General features: G+C 41.0%; 1 long non-coding RNA gene across 1 annotated transcript in view; it reads left to right on the top strand.

The window, feature by feature from the left end:
- The first annotated feature begins 202 nt into the window (after positions 1 to 202).
- Positions 203 to 15,872, top strand: part of LOC123374977 — a 30,440-nt gene continuing 14,770 nt past the window's right edge. Inside the window, exon 1 of the long non-coding RNA XR_006581275.1 lies at positions 203 to 426. This is a non-coding gene — a long non-coding RNA (uncharacterized LOC123374977). The remainder of the gene's footprint in view (positions 427 to 15,872) is intronic.

The following is a 15,872-nucleotide window of genomic DNA, read 5'->3' as shown; positions in this document are numbered from 1 at the left end:
CTAAGGAAATACACCTATTTTTTCTTCTGCTGCATTTTACCATCATCCGATTATCTAATACAAAACCTTTTATCTTTCTTGTATTTTCAGATAGTCCACTGGTTGGCAGGGCGGGGACGGAGGGGCGAGCATTTACCTTACTGAGTCACAGATATAAAGCCATTAGCAGTCATTCAGCAGGAAAGCACTTTGGAGACTGTAAATTTTCTTTTTCTAGGCAATTAACTCCCTATTGTTTCTGTTACCTAGGTAAATCAAAGACCAGAAGAGGCAGTCTGGGATCCTAAGCATACCATGAAAAGGTGGTGCTTAGGACAGCAGAATGACTGTCTACCCCAAAAGTGGCAGCAGTGACCGCTGCCTCCTCTCAAGAGCAGAAGGAATCTCATCTCCCTCCTCTCACAAAGGCAGGGGTGGCAGCAGAGGGTATGTATGCAGTATATCCTCAGTACTAACTCCAGCAGGGTGTTTGGGTGGGTGGGCTACCCCCCTTATTCCTTTCACAAAGGCCTTTGTTGGGGTAATGTTGGCAGCTTTAACTTCAGATGAATGGGGCTGTTCACACCTTTCAGGCAGTCTCTCCAGACTCAGACGGAGATCACTGTACTGATCATATTCAAGGCAGGTTTTCAAGCTTTTCCTTACAGCCATGATAGCTAGAAATTTAGGGATATTCCCCCCTCTTCTTTTCAAAAGCAATCAAGTGACACCAGTAGCCAGGGCCCTTGGGTGCCTATGCTTTAATCCAGCCTTGGAAAATGAGGAAAAGCTCTTGTGAAACTGAAGGACACTAGATTTCTCCTTAAACTGCTCAAATCAGCCTACATGAAAGGATCCCCAGTTCCCTCTCCCTTTCTTAATATTGTGGTGATCAGTGAACAACTATTTGTGTTTGAAATTAATTTCCACAGCTGTCTTTGTTCTTATTTCAGCCTTGCATATGAGAGCCGCAAGTCAGAAACTTTGATAGAATAGTTCTGCAGGGAAGAAGGTTGGAAGGATAAATAATGAAATGCATAGGAACAATCAGGTTATTTAAATATAATTTGAGGATGTTTCCTGTTTATGAGGTAATAACTGTAGACTGTGCCAAAGTCAGAGGAATTAACTATTCCAGGAGATGGTTAGTAGGTAAATAGGGAGCAGCTTCAAATTTATTATTATATGAAACAATAGTGAAATGAAAGCTCTTGTGAAACTGAAGGACACTAGATTTCTCCTTAAACTGCTCAAACCAGCCTACATCAAAGGGATCCCCAGTTCTCACATTATAAGAAAAAAAGTTGTTTGTTAGACTGTTTGAAAGGTAGTTTAAAAAATAAAGTTAAAGGCCAATAATTTAAAAAAATTGATGCCTTCATGATCTTAAATTCATAGTTAGGCACTCTATGTAAGTAGCCTAGCTTTCAACAGCTGGTAGTTGTTGTTGAGGTCATTGGGAACTGCTGGTTGCTCAGCACTTTTGAAAAGGAGAGGATTAAAAGAGCAGAGGCTGCTGGGTGATAAACATGGTTTGGGATGGTGTTCCAAGGGATTGAGAGAGAGAAAAACAGAGGTGGGAGTGAGGGAAGAAAATTAATTTGACATGTGAATGTCAAATTACCAAGACCATTGGCTTGTCAGAACATAGCTTTGGACATCAGGCCAAGATTTTCAAAAATAAGAGCCTTAAATTAGGTTTGTAAATCTATCCTGGCTTAGGTTCCTAAATCAGTGGGCTGACTTTTCAGAAGTGCTAAGCATTTGAAATCTCTCAGGGAAGTCAATTGGGACCTTCCAGCTGCTCAGCACTTTTAAAAATCAGCCCACTGAGCTAGCCTGTCTTTTGGCACCTGTTTTTGAAAATCTTGGTGTCAGAGTTCAAAAGTATGCTCTAACAGAACTTGTTCTTATAACATTTTCCATACTCAAAATGCTTTAAGTTGCCTTAGTGTTCAATCAAACCTAATCCTGTAACCCTAAGTATTCATGCAAGTACTCCCACCTAAATTAATGGCACTCCATGTGAGAATGGATTGCAAGATCAGGCACATAATTAATTTAGAAACCACAATGCTTGTGTTTCAGTTACTGTCTATGTAAGTGTGATGTGTAGTCTGAGTGGCAGGTGTAGCCTTTTTTGTTTGTTTGTTTGTTTCAAGGAAGAAAATATTGTCTGTGGTACTACCTCACCCTCGTCACAAAAGGTATTGTGATCTTCAACCTCGATGTAGCCAGACATAAGAGACAGGTCAATGTGAACCTGTTACATGTGATCTAAAAGTATTGCATCCTAACCACCCACTAGGGTTTCAGGATTTGGTATGAGCTGAAACTCTGCTGAAGTATCCTCTGAGACTACTTTTTCCTATCCCGTTTCAGGAAGTCATAGGAGTTGGTGGTTTTTGCATTATAGAATATGATAGCTCTCATTTCGGGGAAAAAATCCATAGTAGTAGCTTTTTTAATTTAAAAAAAGGCCCAGTGCTTTTTTTTTTTTTTGGCCTGGTTTCATTGATTTTGATTTTGGACACTGTGCCACAAGGGGGTTGATTGATACCTGTCATATGAGAAATCGTGGGTAGAAAATATGATTATTGTACCAGAATTACTTTAAAATATAACTGACATTTTTAGCAATTATTCTTAACTTGTTTATTTGACTATATTGTTTTTTCCTAGATAAGTATATGAGTAACACCAGATAGAGCTTTCTGTGCCATGGAAAGATATGAGATTGTTGCTTTGAACTGCTGGAGTGAATATTTCTTTCATTAGATAGGAGAACTGTAGACTTTTTTTTCATAATGTTGTTGTCCTTGACATAAGGGATGACTTTAGTGAGAGAAGGATAATGATATAACTGCTTCTTCCACAAACCGTTATATAAAGGAAGAAGTACATTGTTGGACTTCCTATGCATAAGAACGATCTATAATTCTAAATACAAAGATTAAAATGATTATTACTTTACAGTCACAGATTTTATTTTCAAATACAGCAAAATCTTTCTTTTTAAATTTTCTTATGATGCACATCTGCATGTACTATCTTCTCTTTTTTGGTAACAGAAATCCAATTTTAGAAAAAGATTGAGTTTAGTGGTCTTCATACTAGACAATTTGATAGCTGTATTTTAGATCATTGTATAAAATACACACTTATTCCGAATATGGCCCCAAAGTGGAAATACTTTTAAGAACACAGCATGTTTTTAGTCTTTTTGGAATGTGTGTACATGCATCTGGCGGTGGGTGGAATTGTCTCTGCCCCACCAGTGTTTGTGGTTTGGCCCGAAACCCAGAAACAATGAAAAGGTAGTTTAATGTAGCAGTCGTAGCATTTGTAAATATTCTTCTTCGCAAATCTATTCAACATCTTTTTTTTGCCTGGTGCTTCTTTTAATAGGCTGACTATTATTCTGTGTTATCTGAAGTGTATAAACTATGTATCTTCCAAATAGTACATTATCGTATTTAGGGAATTGAGAACTTCTCTTTAAAAATCAGTGGGGTAGCCGTGTTAGTCTGTATCCACAAAAACAGCGAGGAGTCCGGTGGCATCTTAAAGACTAACTAATTTATTTGGGCATAAGCTTTTGTGGGTAAAAAACCCACTTCTTCAGATGCATGGAGTGAAAATTACAGATGCAGGCATTATTATATTGACACATGAAGAGAAGGGAGTTACCTTACAAGGTAAACCAGTTGACAAAGCCAATTCAATCAGATTGGATATGGTCCACTCCCAATAATTGATGAGGAGGTGTCAATACCAAGAGAGGGAAAGTTGCTTTTGTAGTGAGCCAGCCACTCCTAGTCCCTATTCAAGCCCCAAAAGAATAGGACCTGCTTCAACATTACTTTCACATACATACCTTCTGCAAGGAACCACATTCAAAAGCACTAGATTATAACTTCAGTATGAAATCAACCATTTTTATCTTTAATTATTTTTAATGAATTTTAGATTGCACGTGAACAATGGACACCCAGTGCTGACTGAATGAATACAGGATACTGACAAAATGCAAAAATAAAAAATATTTCAAGCAAATTACATAAATTACATGAAAGCTTTCTCTCTTGATTAGCATTCTGGACACAAACTGCCTCGCAGATACATGAGGAAAACTACACAACATATAAAGCCTCTGGAGTAAGTGATTGTAAACAACTGACAAATCTCACTAAGGCTGTACCGATATAGCTGTGCTGCTGCAGCCCATGTGGCGAAGATAGTCTATGCCGACGGGAGACAGCTGTCCTGTTGGCATGAAAAAACCCACCCCTGCGAACGGCATAAGCTATGCCGGCGGGAGAAGCTCTTCCACCAACATAGTGCTGTGCACACTAGTGCTTATGTCGGTGTAACTTATGTCGCTCAGGGGTGGAATATTCACACCCATAGGCGCCAACTTCCCCTCCGCCCGGCCCTGCCCCTGCCCCGCCTCTTCCTGCCTCTTCACCGCCCTCTCCCCATCCCGATTCCACCCCTTCCCCAAAGTCCACGCCCCACCCTGCCTTTTCCCACCCCAGCTCCACCCCTTCCCCCCCATTCCATTCCCTTCCCCTAAGTTCCCGTCTCTGCCCTGCCTCTTCTCCTCCTCCTCCCCTGAGCACGCTGCATCCCCGCTCCTCCCTCTCCCTCCCGGAAAGTCCTAAGCACTGCCAAACAGCTGTTAGCCCCGGAGCACCCATGGAGTCGGTGCCTATGTTCACACTCCATGAGTGACATAAGTTACATCAACATTGGCGGTAGTGTAGACCTAGCTCAAGAAACAGTTTCTGACAGACTAAGGCCCCAAACCTGCAAAGACTTATTATGCACGTGTTTAACTTTATGCCCTGTGAACAGTCCCAATGACTTCAGTGGAATCACTCTCGTTACATAAAGGTTTTGCAGGATTGCAGCCTAAATGATTAATCCCTGTTTCTTCTGCTCACATTATAAACAAAAAATGCAGCAGCATATATACTAGTATGTGCAGACACACACACAAACAAACCACATTAGAAGAAAGTTAGCATTGAAAAGTCAAGCACTGAAAATGTAGGAAATGCCAAAATTAAGGTTTTCCGTCCATATATCCATTTTTAAAACCAACTATTGCTCATCACCAGGTTCTCATAATATAGTATATCGGATCAGAGGTGCACGGCAGTATTACTAAGTACTTTCAATAAATGTAAAGGTCAGCATGACTTCAATATGCTGGTCCGAGCTTGTCAATGAATGTAATAACATTCTAACTGGGTCAATCAATCAAAAATTGTTAAGAAGGGAGTAAAGCTAAGTTGTTGACACAACTCCTACAGAGTGCTATTGCAGCACCGTACTTCTATTTGCTTTTTTGGAATTGGGGTGGTAAATCCTGAGTAGTGTCATTTCATAACATTTACTTTACCTTCCCATTAAAACCACAATTACTCATGATTCTGTTATCAGTGATCTGAAATTTATTTTCTTTTACTAGTAACGAAAAATATTGCCCTGTACATTGCAACATTAGAAACAGCTACAGGGGAGCTTGTAGTTTTATAAATAAAATAAGCACAAAGCTAATATCTGACAATTCTTACTTCTGATCAAATTAAAGATGACTGTAAGCCATATACAAACTATATATTGTAAGTACCTTAATGCATCTTGATTTGTTATTTCTAGAATCTTGGCTGAAACCCCTCTTTACTGGAGAGTTTGGGTTATGCTTTAGAGGCTACCTTTTAGTCTGATAGTTAGAGGGTTAGCCTGGGACTTGGGAGATCTAGGTTCAAGTGTCTCCACCATAGATTTCCTGATTGGGCAAGTCACTTAATTTCTTTGTGCCTCAGTTCTCCATCTGTCAAATGGGATAATAGCACTTCCTGACCTCACAGGAGTGTTGTGACAATAAATATATTAAAGATTGTGAAGTGCTCAGATATTACAGTTATGGGGAGCATATAAATACCTTATAGACAGATTAGACACATGGTACAATGATTATTTATTATTTTGATGGTATTTAGTGTGTATGCATGTTGCCAGCCCATTCTTAGAATATGCTCTTCATGACTAGAACTTAATTTATGGAGGGCTAGCTGAACTCTCTTTAGCATTAAACAGGTTCTTGCTATAAATTATCCCAGTGAGTGTGTACCCATTCAATTGTACTAACTGCTCTTGTACTCTGTGGAGCTGTTTTCTTTGAATGTTTCAGTCTAACTGTGTGTCAGCTTATCAACTCAATAGGACTCAGTAGGAATAGTGAAAAATCTCTTGTTGAACCACAGTCGTCCTTTCATCATCAGACATTCCTTGAACTTTCTTCATCTCTGCAGAATGTGATGCCTTTATATAGCTTTAGTGATATAGCTAAATAGAGGCAAGTGATAAAGGAGAAAATGCCATGAGTGGAAGCTGTCAGAAGCAAACGAGGCAGGGTGTGCTCCAGAAGATATCACTTGGACGTACTGTATGATTTTGAAGCCTGTGGCACAGAAGAGCATTATGTTAAGTAGACAAAGAGGGTCAACTTTTCATGTGCAACAGATGAACTGCTCTAAACATATATCACTGTCCTCTGTAACATTTTTGTTTCTGGTGTCTGTTTTGGAATGAGGTGACAAAAAACTAAATGGAAGTATTAAAGATGAGGATGTAAAATTGATTTATATTATAGTATTTGTATTTTCCATATTACTCTCTCTCTCCCTTCAGGCAGTCTATTTTGACCATTGCTGTACCTTGAGGAGCTGCACAGTATTAATTGAACTGCCCACAATCATTCTTAAATATTTTTTTCTTATATGGTTACAAGAAAATTCAGAATCCATCAGTGTTTACAGGTAGTTTTAAATTGTTCTTTCTCAGATGTGCTAGCTTGAATTTCTCTATGATGAATTTCTCTGCTAGCATTAGTTCCTTCTGAGTTTCCACACAGCTTTCCCTAGTCTTGACTGACCTAAATAATTTTGTCAGGAAGTGTTGCCACCTCACTATTCACCACTTCTTTCAGGTTGTTAATGAATGTATTGAAAAACACCAGACCTAAGACTTATCCCTGGGGCACTCCTCTATTAACCTTTTTTTCACACTGAGAATTGGCCATTTATTTCTACTATGTTTTCTATCTCTTAACTTGTTTTTAATCCAAGACAGGACTTTACCTTTCACCCTGTGGTTACCTAGTTTCCTTAACAGCTTCTAGTGAGGAGCTTTATCAAAAGTCTTTTGAGAGTCTGAATGGATCATAGTCACTCGTTCTTCTTGAGCTACTGTTTTGTTAACTCTTTGGAAGAACTCTAACAGATGAGAGAAGGCCAGTTTGCCATCACTATGGTTCATGAGTATTATTTGAAGCTTTTGCATTGTGGAAATGCTGGGAAGTTACTACATAGAGGATGCTTTCAAAGGGGAGGAACTCTCTGTGCCCAGGTGGGCAGAACCAGACCTGCCTCGCCCCTCTCACCAGAAGTGGATAGGTGGGACAAGAAGTATAAAAGGTGGGGCCTCTAACTCAGTTGGGGCAGAGACAGCAAAGGAGACAGATGCATCCTGCTTACTCCAGGCTGCTGACCCTGCTGCCAAGTCCAGAGATGCCCAGCTCACTGGGGAATGTGTGTCTGCAGGGGAGCTGCCCAGACTGCCACCTGCCCCAGGGAGATGGAGGACACCCCATGGACCCAAGGGGAAGGTAGGAAGTGGCCCAGGGATATCTGACTCCAGTCTGGCTGTAGTGCTGCCTGAAGCATGGCCAGTGTACTGTGGGCAGATTCCCCGTTGACCTAGTGGCAGAATGCTCTGCCACTGTTAGGGTCTTGGGCTGGGATGCGATGGAGTTGGGTGGGTCAGCATCCCCCTGCCACCTCACCCTAGGGTGGCAGCCTCCTCAGCTGAGGTCCAAGAGATCTGCATTTGTTTGCCATCCACCCAAGTGAGGACAATAGACCTCATAGCTGATAGACTGCTGGGTTTGCTCTGCCCCTGCCGAAGGGCCAGGCCTACAGACTCCTTGGTGTCCCTGCTCCTGCCAAAGGGCCAGAGCCTGTAGACTATTTGGGGCTCAGCTCTGTTAGACTGGTTAGGACGCTAGCAACTGGTCTGCCAAGTCTCCCTGATATTAGGCAGCAGTCTCAACGACATAGTAAGGCAGAGTGGCCTCCCTCCAACCCCGAAGGGGAGGGATGACCATGACACCACTATGGCTTCTTTGAGGTATTTTGCCTGAATGAGTGCTGTATACTCCTGAAAAGTTTAGCTCCTTGTTCATTCTGAATTTCTATATTCTGGAAATCCTTAAATATAATCAAAATTATCTTATATTTTAATTCTTATTTGTATTGTGGTAACACCTACGAGCCCCACTCATAGACCAGGACTCCACTGTGCTAGGTACAGACATAAAACAGAGTCCCCACCCCAAAGAGTGGTGTCCATTTTGCTATTTCACTAGACTCACAAATAAGAGTCTAGTATTAGGGCATGTGGGTTAAAAATAACACTTAAAATTCCATCCAGCAGCCAGTTGGTAACTAGTGTATATCCCAGGGGCCCATTGTTGAGTGCTCATGGTACAAAACCCCACTTAATGAGAAATCAGCTGGATTCTGTACTCACTTAGGTTCCAAATGGTTTCCATATGTAGCTTCATTGTAGAGTGCACTGTAGTAATATAATCATAAGATGACAAAGGCATTGCAAGAAAATTTTTGCATCTGAGCCTTTAGCTGACACCTCTTCAATAGTTTCCATTGGATAATTGTTTTATGGATTAAATGAAATCAAATGGATCGGTGCATATCCATATTTTATTTTATTGGACTTTTTCAATTATAACCATAGAATTTCAATTAACCCAGTCTATAGGTTCCTCCGCACTTTCCTTTTATTTTCAGCTTTTCTCTATTAAAAAGTTTGTTTTCTTTCATTTGGTCTGTTAGGACAGGTTAAGGTTTGTACCTCATTAAGGTTTGTGGGTCATACACTTTCTTTTAAAAAGGAGACGTGTCGTTCCCCAATTTCACAAATCTGAGCTTTATGTCAATCACATGCATCAACCGGTTCACATTTCCCTTGATTACAAATAAAACCCAAGTCTCTCATTGTAAAGGCGTTACTGTATGGTGATAGGGGTGGCAAGAGCAGATGAGGATGATCCTGGCAGCATAGTAGGGTAAGCCCAAGAAGGGTGAGTAGGGGAGAAAAGCAGAAGCAAGGAGTATCTATACAAATGACCCTTGCTAGTAGACTTCCATAGGGTATGGAGAATCAATGCCTGGCAGCTCCATAAGGACTGGAGGAGAACGGAGGGCAGACCACACATGGGAATTTAAATATGGGAAACAAAATTATATACAAGGGTATAATGAACAGGGGCGGCTCCAGGCACTAGCACGCCAAGCGCGTGCCTGGGGCGGCAAGCCAAGGGGGGTGCTCTGCCGGTCGCCGCGAGGGCGGCAGGCAGGCTGCCTTGGCTGGCATGCCTGCGGAGGGTCCGCTGGTCCCGCGGCTTCGGCGGACCTCCCGCAGGCATGCTGCCAAATCCGCGGGACTGGGGACCTCCTGCAGGCTTGCCGCCCAAGGCAACCGTGCTTGGGACGGCAAAATACCTAGAGCCACCCCGATAATGAAACTCCTGAAGTTACTTTAATTACAGTGCGGTTGACCAAACACCTGCTAAAATCATTACAGATTACAAACCAATGTGTCAATGCTTCCAATTGCACATTTCAAATACAGTATCTTCATTTGTAGTATTATTTTATTATTACAATTTCTTTGAGATCTTTGTCACTTAGAAACTCAAAACAATTGTCACATGTCTGAAAAGGTTTATGCCTTTCATTTTTGCCTAATGAAAGATACCCAAAAAGTCTTTTGATTCTATAAATAAAGGGGTCATTAGCACAGACTAATGTTTTAAGGGTCCAGTTGTCTTGGAAGCTTCTATGCTATTCAGCAGGGAATGTAGTTTAGAAAATGACAACACTTCTAGAATGTTTCCCTAGAGACTTCTGGCAGATAGAAAAAATGGCATTGGGGGTAAGGTGGTGGAGGCAGCGCACGGTGGTCTGTGATGCATACAAAGCACACTTGTTATCTCTGGAAAAGTAATCTTAAAGAACTGTAGAGGCTTACTGTGCATTCAGTGACAACAGAGTGGAAATATCTGCATTCTGAAGTACTCATCTAAAAATAAAAGCCTGAATATCAATGCCTCAGTTCAGCAGTGCTGTTTTCCAAGTCAGACCTTTCTAGACAGATTATGGTGTGAGAATGAACTACATAATGTATTTTCATCGGTCCCCATTTAGCATAGTGTTTCCAAGGTAGCAGTACCAAGGAAACCTTTAACATTCATGCACAGAGGATGTATTTTTTTATTATTATTATTATTTTCAGCTTGAAAGGGAAAAAGGACTAAGAGGCTATTCTAGGCCTGTAATGGTTAATAAGTCTAAGATGTGGCACCTCAAGCATTTCATATCTGCTTTATTTTCAGCTGCTTACAATTATTATGAACTATTGAAGGGAGGTTTGCAAAGAATGTGTGAAATTTTAAAATAGCCCTTAATCAGTAAACTCCAGTCTCTTCTTGGCTGTGAATACATTATTATGAGCTGTGCAGCGTGCACAGTTGGAAAAACATATGGGGGAAAGAAAATAACCAAACAGAGGCAGTGCGGAGAAATACCTTTGCATTTCTCATTATTAAGCCACTTTATCTTGTAACACAGAAATAAAACACAATAGATCTTAAAATGTGAGGAAAGAAAACCAAAGAAGAGTAATGTACAGTGTAAGCATAAGAAAATGACTGCTGCTTGCTGCCTTTATTCCCTTTCTATTTCTTCTGAAGCACTCATGTTATTCTGTCTGCCCAATGTGTATTTAACGAGACAATTTGGTTAGCATAGAGCCCAGGGACTATGGTGAGCTTATTTTTGTTTTCAGCATAACAATAGTCTTGGTGCCATATACTTCCCTCTTTTCACACAGTGCAAAGGGGAATTGAGCCCCCCCCAAACTCAGGGATGAGATTCGAGAGGGCAGCTCTGAGCAGAGCGATGCAGTGTTTTACTATGTAACCAACTTTTTCCTCATGGGCGGTGGGTGGGGGTGTTGTGTCCCAGTGCTCACAGTGAGAAAGCAGAAAGGAGAGTTTTTGTCCAGGGAGGATAGGCAGCAGAGGAAGTGAAGAGACTGTGGGAGCAATTGGGTTCTATGCTGTTTCTATCCCACCCAGTGATTCACTAAGCACAGGGGGAATTGACAGGTAGCCAGTTATGCCAGCTGTTTGGCTGCCAGAGAGGCTGGCAGAGTCTGGTCCCAGGTGTTTTTCCTGAACAGCTACAGTTAAATTAGTAAAAATTAATGGAGGAGTATTGCTTAGTAGGAGGCTGACCAGGGTGACATAAATCATGGGTTTTATTCAAAATCCATAAAGCTCATTATTTATGCTATGGAAGTCATATCCATGACACACAAACAGCCTTGATAGTTACACATGACATACTCAGTTATGCTTCCATTACTAAATTCCTTGCATTAACAAAAATATGACATTATTAGCAGCAAATAGAGCAAAAACTCACCTACTGACAATAGGAATACTAGACAGACCTTTGCTATATTGCTTGTGTTAATCTTGTGTACATTTTCATTTGGGATTTCAATATATTGGATTGATGCATCAAAGGTGGCAGTTAAGTTCCTTCACTCAATGTTGCCCAATAACATCTGCTTGCACTGAAAAGTATAGATCCTGATATTGCATATGAACCCCTGTGGGTGGAATCCTGTGCCCATGTGGGGCCCTGCTTAAGTTTGGTGCAGGCATGAAGGTTTATCTTTGTGGATCCAACAACAGGATCAGGGCCATATGGAGGCATTTCCAAGATAAAGCACAGAAACAGATGTGTATCTTAAAATATTTTTAACTTCCTTTTAATTGTACAGCAAATCAAAAAATCTATGTACAGCATTGTATCTATTCATCCAGTAAGTACATATATGGTCAAATCTCAATCCACTAACCTCTCCTTGCAAAGAACTTCCACTGAAGACAACAGGAGTTCTGTGCATGAAGAGTTTACAAGACTAGGGCCATAATAGCTGAGATTGTGTCTATTTGGATAGAGGCTGTAATTGCTTTGGTAATGTGCACACATGCTCAGACAAGCAAAAATAACCTCCAGTGCATTGCATTATAAGAGTTCCCTCCACTTCCATTTAGGCATTATCGTAATTAATGAAATATGATTTTGGTCTGAAGTTGTCTCTTCTGGCAGTATTCAACAGGAAATCATTCTTGCTTGTGGCAGAAGTTTTGTCCTCCCACTACCCCCATCCCCGCTCCCCCCCCCCGACCCTGTTGGGGGAAAGCTTATGAAAATCTGAAGTTGAACAATTGATGCTCCTAGGGACAAATTATGTTACATATAATGGAGCTTTCCACTTCTGAGGAAAGCACAGTACTTCAGAAAATAGGGTACACAGTAAATACTGCACTGACAGAAAGTTAAGTGACATCCATTTCAGGTCTCAGTATTTTCTACAGTGTCAGAATCTTTATGCTTATCTACCATCTGGCTGCTGATGAATGATCTCAGGAAACAGGATTCCTCAACATAAGTTACTCTGAGTTTTGATGGATGAGGAGTGGAGGCTTTGGCTCCTTTATCCACATAACATTTTTTAAAAAAATGTTATTTAGAATTTTGAGATTTTGGAAACCCAAGGATTCCAATATTTGCTTTGGAAAGAATTTGTGAAACCTCAATCTTTCCATGACTCAGTTTGTTATTCTTGAGAACCTCTGCCCAATAACTTTTTATACTCCATACTCTATTTTCGTCTGCTGGTTTTAAAGGATATGCTACTATTTTTAACTGTTCCCCCTAGATTAGCGACTTGTGACTCTATTCTATACACTGTGCAGCAGACACCACTTTTCTAGCCCTCCTTGTGATACTGCGGATGTAAGCTGGAATAGCTTCAGGGCTGCTCTGATTTGTGGCGACTTTAATGGACCCCTTGGGAGGGTTAACATTTGCAAGGATCACCAGAGCCATTTCAGTCCAACGTACCCTCTGTGCTAGAGAGGACCAAGAGTGAGTCTCATAGATCTGGCTACATCTGTTTTTTTGCCAGCTTGGGATTCCTTTATGGAAAAGGAATTCCGACCTATCCCTTTAGGACAATGTTATGTTCTCTTTGCAGTGCCAGAGTAATGTAAAGGGAACTTGGGGAGGGTAGGCTTTGGCCCTTAATTTATAACCAAACTTCAATAGTGGATGAAGCCAATTATATATTTTACTGAAAGAGTGAATTGTTGATTAAAAAACATCAGTGGAATGTAATGCTAGAAGGGACCATTATGATCATCTCGTCTGACTTCCTGTGTGACACAGGCAATGGTATTTCACTCAGCATCAAGCATGTAACCTTCTGGTTGGGCTACAGCACATCATATAGAAAGACATCCAATCTCGACTTAAAGATTTCAAGTGATGGCAAATCAGTCTCATCTGTAGGCAAGCTGTTCCAATGGTTAATTACTCTGTGTTAAGCATTTGCACTTTTTTTCTAGTCTGAATTTCTTTAGCTTCAGATTCCAGTCATTTTAACATTAGATTGGGAAAGAGAGGGTGACCAGACAGCAAGTGTGAAAAATCGGGACGAGGGTAGGGAGTAATAGGAACCTATATAAGAAAAAGACCCCAAAATCGGGACTGTCCCTATAAAATCGGGACATCTGGTCACCCTAAAGAAGAGGTTGTTTTGTTGAACACACTGCCTGTCATGTTGTTGTGCAGGCCAATGGTGACTGTGAAGTGGGAAGGAAAGAGAAGAAATCCTCTTCTTCTCACTGCTTCCTCTTTAGGTGTGGCTGGGAGAGGTTATTGCTACATTTCCCTCCCCCCCCCCCCGCCATTGTCTCTTTGTTCTTTTAGCTTTTCCCTTTGAGATCCTATGAAGGGAGTGAGGGGAAAAGCACTTGAGAGGATGACACATTCCCTCAAAAATAGTATTGCGTTAAAAGGAAAAACATCAGTTACATTTAGGGTGACCAGACAGCAAATGTGCAAAATCAGGACGGGTGTGTGTGTGTGAGGGTAATAGGAGCCTATATAAGAAAAAGACCCAAAAATTGAGACTGTCCTTATAAAAACAGACAAAATGCTAAAAGTACAGCTAAATCACTGACATGGCTACCTAGCAGCCAAGGGAGCAGAGGAGAGTTTAAAATTCTCTCTCCCTGTATCCTTTAAGGTGGGGAAGCTGAATGACAAAAATCTTGCATTGTAGCAGGGTTAGCAACTTGTCTATATGAGCACAGAAAAATCTGCTTGTCCTGCCTGCATGGGGAGGCTGAGATCCAGAAAGCAAATCAATTTTTAACACTTTTGAAATCTCTGACTTTAATAAGTGCAGCTGTGTACAATATCCTGTCCTCATGCCTCTCATCAGTAGAGCTACAATGATGCTGTTCACCACCTGAGTGTTGTTGCTGATTTTCCTATGGTCATATCCATGTTTTCATATTGAATGTTAAGGCAGCCGGCAGAGGCTTTTCCACAAAAGCATGCATCTGTATCCCCTGTTCTTCCTGGGACACTAAGGGCCTTATTATCCTCCAAGTGTGAATAGCCTAGACAGCCTCTTACTCATATCTCAACAGTAAGGGTATGATTCTGTCACAGAGATCACAGATTGCGAGACTTTCCAGGATCTCTGTGACTTCTGCAGTGACAGGGATGGAGCAGCCCCAGTGCTGAAGCAGTGTGTGTGGGGGAGGCGTCTAGGTCAGCCCCTGCTTCAGGAACAGTGGCAGGGCTGGAGCAGCAGCCAGTGCCAGAACAGCGGTCCTTGGGACTGCTGGAGCAGTGTCCCATGGCCAACCCTGAGGCCAAAGCAGTGGCCCACAATGACCCCTCCAGTAGCGCTCCCACCGTTAGTCCTTCCCCCTGCAGGGTATTTTTAGTAAAAGTCAGGGACAGGTCACAAACAAATTTTTGTTTATTGCCCTCAACCTGTCCCTGACTTTTACTAAAAATACCCATGACAGAATGTTAACCTTACTCATCAGGAATGGGGTAGGGTAGCATGGCTCACCTCCTTGCAGATCTTAGTGTTTCTGTCTCCTAAGCACTGGGTCTACATAGAAGGCAACAGGTATCTGAGTAGATATCTTTTGTCTCCATTCTGTTGCCTGGTTGCAGTGAGACATAAAGGAAGACAAATCCCTGGCTAGACATATGGTCTAAGCAGACAGACTAGGCAAGAATTTACTAGGGGCCTGATCCAATTCCCATTAAAGGCAAAAATGTGCATAAGTGTTTGCAGTATCAGAGCTGTTATTTTCTTACTGCTAACAAATGAACATTTATGGCTCAATTGTTCAATTCCTGCTCCTGCTCCACCATGAATAAAGCTTTCACAATTAGCCTGTTAAAAATATATACAAAAGCATATGTACAGAAAGCCTACCCAGTCAGATCAATGGCAGTATTTATATTGAATAATATTTTACCTATCTTGCTTTGAGTAGTTTCTGTTTATAAAAGAGAAAACTGATTGAAAGGGAATTTGTTACTGATGCCTGCTCTGATAAGGCTAACTTTTCTGAACATGCAATAATTTTATAAGCTTTTTAAAATACATGACATGGCAAATTTTAGACAGCAATAGGCAAGTCACTGTCTATATAAAAAAAGTATGCACAACAGAGTTTTCCAAAATAAGACTAATGAAAAGTCCTAAATCAGCAAAGTGAAGAGCAACTATCCAATTACTTTTTATTTTTGATATGTGTTTCTACTCACTGGGTAAGACAACCAAACCAAACCAAAAGGAAAATTATTTATGATTGATACAAAGATAAAAATCATATGGGTCTTACTTCC

This window comes from Mauremys mutica, chromosome 7 (genome assembly GCF_020497125.1).
Source record: "Mauremys mutica isolate MM-2020 ecotype Southern chromosome 7, ASM2049712v1, whole genome shotgun sequence".
In the NCBI taxonomy this organism is placed as follows: domain Eukaryota; kingdom Metazoa; phylum Chordata; order Testudines; family Geoemydidae; genus Mauremys; species Mauremys mutica.
The sequence above is the reverse complement of the archived record's forward strand: the minus strand, read 5'-3'. Positions and strand labels throughout refer to the sequence as shown.